The 8,234-nt window shown below is 35.9% G+C and overlaps 1 pseudogene across 1 annotated transcript; it reads right to left on the bottom strand.

Annotated features, from left to right (window-relative positions):
* Window positions 1–733: 733 nt before the first annotated feature.
* On the bottom strand, window positions 734–1,201 carry LOC308421781 (large ribosomal subunit protein uL23-like; annotated as a pseudogene). Its single transcript has one exon. The product of its transcript is annotated as a large ribosomal subunit protein uL23-like (transcript).
* Window positions 1,202–8,234: the final 7,033 nt, after the last annotated feature.

Genomic DNA, 8,234 nt, shown 5'->3' with positions numbered 1-8,234 from the left:
GAAGCTGCAACAGAGTTTCATCCAGAACCGACACCCGAAATTCCTCGCTACAAAGGCATCTAGTTACTGTTTATTCATGTACATACGTATTTCTTCTTTCCCCCATTTGTTCACACTGAGAATTACCTGATTGACCGTGTTGGTCTGTGCTGATTAAATTTGTTGTGAAAGCAGGTTGAGAAACCATCTTGTGAGCAAGTAGGCTTTGCTCATATTTCCTGTGATCTCAAAAGCCACATTGAGAAGCTGCTCAGTTAACTTGTGTAATCGGTATTAGTCTCAAAATTATAGCTCTAACGTTTGCATATAAGGGCAGTAGTTATCATGTTAGTAATACCGCTAACAGTATAAACCCCACCCCCGAATTAGCCAGTAATCCTGTAGGAAGGTACTGTATGATCAAATGTTCAATCCTATACATAGAAAGTAAATGTATCACTGAGCAGTTTCTAGTGTATCAAATTCTTTTACTCATCACTCCCTCCGCTGTACTGTTGTTATGATGTGCCTAACAGGGAATGTGGTTAGTGAGAGGAGATAAACATGGATGGTACAATAAATGCAATTTCAGAATTCAAATTTCCATTGCCTCTTGTACTGTGGACCTCTTCTCATGTACATAGCGCTAATATGAAGACCTTTTCTGCACTATATGCACACAGGGTAATAAAACAAAGCCACTTTTTTATGGTGAAAAAAAGGCATATTTTTAGAATTAGCCATCTGCACTCAGTTAGATGATCCCAATCTTGTTGGCAACATCTAAAGCATCATAATCAGGAGCCAAGTGAACACACCATCTTCTCTCCATCAGGCCTTATCGGGGTACTGACTTTGGCCACATCAATGTCATAGAGTTTCTTCACGGCCTGTTCGATCTGGTGCTTGTTGGCCTTGACATCCACAATGAACACAAGAGTGTTGTTGTTTTGTACTTTTTCATGGCTGACTCAGTGGTCACTGGGAATTTTATGATAGCATAGTGGTCAAGGTTGTTTCTCCTGGGTGCACTCTTTTGAGGCTATTTTGGCTGCCTCTGGAGCCACAGAATCTTGGGCCACTGAAAAGTGGGTGATGTCCAAATCTTCTTCTTTTTGTGACAGTGGATGCCTTTCAGCACTGCCTTCTTAGCTTTCAAGGCTTTTGTTTTGGCTTCAGCTTTGGGAGGGGCAGGAACTTCCTTCTTCGCCTTTGGCACCATTTTTTCTAAAAGGGTTGCGCCACAAAGCTACTTTTTTAAAACAACTTTATTTTACAAAACAAAGATAAATGTACAGATTTTAAACATTTTTTGCGTAAAATTATACAATACATTTTTGTCAGTACTTTTTTTGCAGATTTTAAAATAATTTTTACATAAAACTATATGAATATATTTTTTAGTCAGTATTTGATTTTTTTAAAGGTCTGATAGTATGCATTGAAAACTTAATAGTTACAATGAGCATAAAGTACATGTAAAACAAAAGGTAACATGGAAATAGTCAAAGTTTTCCTGTTTTGTAAATATCTTTTTTGTTTTGCTTTGTTTTCTTTATTTCTTGGACTTCATACAGTCTGTGAGTTGTTTCTGGGGGAGTGCAAGCCTCTGGGGTTAGCATCCCACTATCAGTGACTGCATATTATGTCTGTTCTTTTGTGACTGGGTTATCTCACTCAGAATGATATTCTCTAGATGCAGCCATTTTCTTAAGAATTTGGTTAAGTCATTGTTTCTGGTGGCTGAGTAATATTCCATTGTGTAAATGTACCAAATTTTTGTATCCATGCATTTTCTGAAGGACATCTGGGTTCTTTCCAGCTTCTGGCTATTATAAATAGAGCTGCTATGAACATTGTGGTGCATATATCTTTGTTGTGTATTAAGGTGTCTCTGGGGTATATGCCCAGAAGTGGAATAGCTAGGTCTTCAGGTAATATTATGTCCAATTTTCTGAGGTATTGCCAGACTGACTTCCAGAGTGGTTGTATTAGTTTGCAACCCCACAAACAGTAGAGAAGTGTTCCTCTTTCTCCACAACCTCGCCAGCATCTGCTGTCATCTGAGTTTTGGATCTTGGCCAATCTGACTGGTGTGAGGTAGAATCTCAGGGTTGTTTTGATTTGCATTTCCCTGATGGCTAAGAATGTCAAGCAATTCCTTAGATGTTTTTCAGCCATTCGATATTCCTCAATCGAGAGCTTTTTGTTTAACTCTGTACCCCATTTTTAATATGGTTGTTTAATTCTCTGTTGTCTAGCTTTTTGAGTTCTTTGTATACCTTGGATATTAGGCCATTATCTGATGTGGGCCTGGTAAAGATCTTTTCTCACCCTGTTGGCTGCTATTTTGTTTTCTTAAAAGTGTCTTTCACCTTAATGAGACTTTGCAATCTCATTAAGTCCCATTTGGCAATCTTTGACCTTAGAGCTCGAGCCATTGTTGTTCTGTTCAGGACATTTACTCTTGTGCCTATGAGTTCTAAGGTTTTTTCTACTTTCTCATCCTATAGTTTCAGTGTACCTGGTTTAATGTGGAGATCTTTTATCCACTTACACTTGTGCTTTGTACAAGGAGATAAGAAAGGGTCTATTTTCATTCTTCTGCATGCTGAGTGCCAGTTGGTCCAACACCATTTATTGAATAGGCTGTCCTTCTTCCATTGAATGTTTACTGCTCCTTTGTCAAAAATCAGGTGACCATATACTTGATGGCTCATTTTTGGATCTTCTACTCTATTCCATTGATCCACATACCTACATCTGTACCAGTACCATGCAGTTTTCAGCACAATTGACTTGTAATAGAGCTTGAGTTCAGGGATAGTGATTCCTACAGATGTTTTCTTGTGTTTGAGGATGGATCTCGCTATTCTAGGTCTTTAGTTATTCCAGATGAAATTGCACATTGATCTTTCCAACTCAATGAAGAACTGTGTTGGAATTTTGATGGGGATTGCATTGAATCTGTACATTGCTTTTGGTAGGATGGCCATTTTTAAAATGTTGATCCTTCCAATCAATGAGCATGTGCGATCTTTTCATTTTCTGAGATCTTCCTCAATTTTCTGCTTTATAGGTTTGATGTTCTTTTCATACATGTTCTTCAATTGCTTAGTTTGAAACACACCTAGGTATTTCATAATTTTGTAACTATTTTGAGGGGTATCTTTTTACTAATTTCTTTCCCCACATATTTGTCCTTTGAATATAGGAAGGCTACTGATTTGTTTGAGTAAATTTTATATCTGGCCACTTTGCTGAAATTTTTTATCAGCTGTAGGAGTACTCCGGTGGAAGTTGTGGGTTACTTAAGTACACTATCATGTCATCTGCAGATAGTTATGTTTTTACTTCTTCCTTTCCAATTTGTATCCCTTTGATTTCATTTTGCTTTGTAATTGCTCTGGTTATGACTTCCAGTACTATGTTGAATAGGTAGGGGGAGAGTGGGCAGCCTTATCTATTCCTTGATTTTAGTTGGATTGCTTCAAATTCTCCCCCATAAAGTTTGATGTTGGCTGTTGGTTTGCTGTATATTGCTTTTATTTTGTTTAGGTAGGGACCTTGGATTCCTATTCTCTCCAAGGTTTTTAACATGAAGTTGTGTTTGATTTTGTCAAATGCTTTCTCAGCATCTATTGAGATTACCATATGGTTTTTTTTGAGTTTGTTTATATGGTGGATTATATTGATGGATTTCCTTATACTAAACCATCCCTACAGCCCAGGTTTGAAGCCTACTTAATCATGTTAAATGATTGTTTTGATATTCTTGGATTTGGTTTGCAAGGTTTTTATTCAGTGTTATTGCATCAATGTTCATAATGAGATTGGTCTGAAGTTCTCTTTCCTTGTAGGGTCTTTTTGTGTCTTAGGAACGAGGTTTATTGTAGCCTAAAAAATGAGTTAGGTAGTTTTCCATCATATTCTATTTTTTAGAATTGTTTGGAGACTATTGATATTATGACGTCAATAAATGTGTGATAAAAGTGTGAACTGAACTTTTCTGGACCTGGGTTTTTTTTGGTTTGGAGGCTTTTGATTTCTGCTTCTATTTCTTTAGGTGTTATGGGATTTTTTTAGATGGTTTACCTGGTCTTCGGTTAACTTTGGTATCTTGTATATGTCTAGGAATTCATCCATTTTCTCAGGATTTTCTTTTTTTTAAGCCTTCAGGAGCATGTTTATTGTGTTTGAGATGATACATAAGTGCTCTCTGAGCTAAAAATGGTTGAAGGAAAACCTCTCATTACAAACTGACAAAGGTAAAACATTTTCACAACAGCATGAACCACATATTCAGAAATAGATCTCAGCTTAATACTATTGACATAATTCCTAATAATCTACAGCTTCTTTTATAACTTCATACAGATAATGAATTAGGCTAAAATGCACTATAATATTTGGTAGACTTCAGGACCAGTATCCTTCGTACATAACAAAATACATTTTGATATCCCAAAGAAGCAAGACTTGCAAGTAGGCATTTTAAACATAACTAATCTACAGCTACAAAGTTCTACTCTTGGTAGCGTTTACCTTTCTGGGGAGCTTCCCAGTCTCCAAAGGATAAAGGCAAGAACAGAATCAGTGTAACATATACACAGAAGTCCATATTGTAAAGGCTATAAAGATCCACAGCACAGTGGAAAGAGGCCTCTGCTTCTTCACACTGCATACAAATTACATGAATTATGTTGCGAATCTATTGGTCCACTCTGGATATCCTGCCATGTTCTGCTCTGTTGGTCAAATACTGAGTGGCTATGCTTCCAAACAGAGGATTCTCAGGATTGCAATCTGTCAAAAAAGAACAAATAGAGAGCAGAACCTTTGAAATAGTCATAGCAGGACTCCAGTTGTCTTTCAGAATATCCAGGCAGATGACACCCTGATTGTTGGTGTTGCAGTGACAGATTCTGGTACGAAAGTAACCTTTGGTGGCTTATAAGGATAATCTGAAGAAAATGTGATATCCAGAAAAAAAACAAAACAAATAAACCACCTTCATATAGAGACCATGTGTATGACCTCCAAGTATATTTGGACCAAGTATAGGTGGACCAAGTATAGTTGACCTCCATTTCCTCCAGATTTTCAAGCTTTGTTAAGTATAGACTTTTGTAGTAGGATCTGATGATTTCTTGAATTTTCTCAATTTTAGTCATTATTTCTTCACTTTCATTTCTGTTTTCTTAATTTGGATACTCTCTCTTTGCCCTCTAGTTAGTCTGTCTAAGGGTTTATCAATTTTGTTAATTTTCTTAAAGACCCAGCTCTTGGTTTTGTTGATTCTTTCAATGGTTCTTTTTGTTTCTGTTTGGTCTATTTCTGGCTTAAATTTGATTATTTCTTGCCGTCTATTCCTCTTGGGCGTATTTGCTTACTGTTGTTCTATAGATTTCAACTGTGCTGTCAGGTTGCTAATGTATGATTTCTCCAGTTTCTTCTTGGAAGCAGTCAGATCTATGAGTTTTTCTATCAGTACTGCTTTTATTGCATCCATAGATTTGGGTATGTCATGTTTTTATTTTTGTTGAATTCTAGAAAATCATTAAATTCTTTCTTTATTTTTTCTTTGACTCTGCTATGGTTGAATAGAGCATTGCTATGTTTACATGTGTGTATGGGCTTTTTGTTATCTTTGTTGTTATTAAAGACCAGCCTTATACCATGGTGATCTGAAAGGATGCAGGGGAGTATTTCGATCATCTTGTATTGATTGAGGCTGGTTCTGTGTACAGTTATGTGGTCAATTTTTGAAAAGGTGCTGAAAGGTACTAAGAAGAAGGTGTTCTTTTATTTTAGAATGATATGTTCTATAGATATCTATTAATTCCAGATGGTTCATAGTCTGTGCTAATTTTGCTTGATATTGTTCAGTTTTTGTTTTCATGATCAGTCCATTTGTGAGAGTGGAGTATCATAGTCTCCCACTATCATTTTGTGAGGTAAAATGTATTTTTGAGCTTTAGTAGGGTTTCTTTTATGAATATAGGTGTTTTTGTATTTGGAGCATATACGTTAAGGACTGAGATTTCCTTCTGACAGATTTCCCCTGTAATGAGTAAAAGTGTCCTTCCTTATCTTTTTTGGTAAATTTTGGTTGAAATTCTACTTTATTCAATATTAGAATGGCCACTCCATCTTGCCTTTTGGGGCCATTTGCTTGGAAATTTTTTTTTTCTTAACCTTTTATTCTGAGGTAGTGTATGTCTTTTTCTCTGAGATGTTTCCTGTATGATGCAAAATGCTGGGCTTTGTTTATGTATTCATTCTGATAGCTTATATTTTTTTTTATTTAGGAGTTGAGTCCATTTATGTTAATAGATATCAAGAAATTGTGGTTGCTGTTTCCTACTATTGTTGCTTTGGTAGGTTGAATTGTGCCTGTGTGTCTTTCATTCTTTAGATTTCTTGTTTGTAAGTTTTCTTGTTTTTACTGTGAGGTGGTTCCCCTCATTGTATTGGGTTTTCTACCTATAATTCGTTGTAGTGCTGGGTTTGTGGTCATATATTGTGTGAATTTAGTTTTGTCTTGGAATACCTTTGTCTCTCCATCTATGGTGATTGATGGTTTTGCTGGGTATAGCGGCTTGGGCTGGCACTTGTGTTCTCTTAGGATGTGCATGATGTCTGTCCAGGCTCTTCTAGCTTTCATAGTCTCCTTTGAGAAATCGGGTGTGATTCTAATTGGTCTGCCTTTATATGTTACCTGACCTTTTTCCCTTACTGCTTTTAGTATTCTTTCTTTGCTTTCTGCACTTGATGTATTAACTATTATGTGTCGGGAGGAATTTCTTTTCTGGTCCAATGTATTTTGAGTTCTGTAGTCATCTCTTATTCTCCTGGTCATCTCATTCTTAAGAGAAGGGAAATTTTCTTCCTGGATTTTGTTGAAGATATTTACTGTACCTCTTAGTTGATATTCTTCACCAGCTTCTATTCCCATTATCCTTAAGGTTTGGTCTTCTCATTGTGTCCTGGATCTCCTGCACATTTTTGGTTAGGAGCTTTTTGGTTTTTGCATCTTCTCTGACATTTTTGTCCATGTTTTCAATGTTGTCTTTGGACCCCGAAATTCTCTGTTCCATCTCTTGTAGTCTGTTGGAAATGTTTACATCTGTGACTCCTGATCTCTATGGTTGTCTTTTTAGTGTTTTCTTTATTTTGTTCATTTCTGTTTTAAATTTTTTCATTCATCCCTTTATCTTTTTGGTTCTGTTTTCCTCTAGTTCTTTGAGTAGTTTGAGTGTTTTTCTTGTTTTCTCTTTAAAAGCTTCTGATTCTTTTTGCTTTTTCTCCCATTTTTGTTTCAGGATCTCTATCATCATCTTGAGGTATGATTTTAGGCCCGAGTCTTCTTTTTCTGGAGTTCCATATGCCCTTCAGAAGATGAATGGATACAAAAATTGTGGTACATTTACACAATGGACTACTAGTCAGCCACCAGAAACAATGACTTGACCAAATTCTTAAGAAAATGGCTGAATCTAGAGAATATCATTCTGAGTGACATAACCCAGTCACAAAAGAACAGATAATATGCAGTCACTGATAGTGGGATGCTAACCCCAGAGGCTCACACTGCCCCAGAAACAACTCACAGACTGTATGAAGTCCAAGAAATAAAGAAAAGAAAAGAAAACAAAACAAAAAATCTTTATACAACAATAAAACTTTGACTTTTTCCATGATACATTTTGTTTTACATGTACTTTATGCTCATTGTAACTATTAAGTTTTCAATGCATACTATCAAACCTTTAAACAAATCAAGTACTGACTAACAAATATACTGATACAGTTTTATGTAAAAATTATTTTAAAATCTGAAAAAAAAGTACTGACAAAAATGTATTGTATAATTTTATGCCAAAAATGCTTTAAATCTGTACATTTATCTTTGTTTTGTAAAATAAAGTTGTTAAAAAAAGAAACTGGAGAGAGCAAACATCAGCAACTTGACACCACAGCTAAATGCTCTTGAACAAAAGGCAGCAGATACACCCAAGATGAGCGGAAGGCAAGAAAAATTCAAACTTAAGGCAGAAATTGACCAAATAGAAACAAAAGGAACCATTAAACGAATATACATAAGCAATTGCTGGTTCTATGAGAAAATCAACAAGATTGAAAACCCTTAGCCAGACTAACTAGAAGGCAAAGAGAGAGTATCCAAATTAACAAAATCAGAAAGGAAAGTGGAGACATAACAACTGAAACTGAGGAAATTCAAGAAACCATCA

The sequence above is a fragment of the Micromys minutus genome, assembly GCF_963924665.1.
Source record: "Micromys minutus genome assembly, chromosome: 6".
Lineage (NCBI taxonomy): Eukaryota > Metazoa > Chordata > Mammalia > Rodentia > Muridae > Micromys > Micromys minutus.
This window is presented reverse-complemented; position numbering and strand designations above follow the sequence as displayed.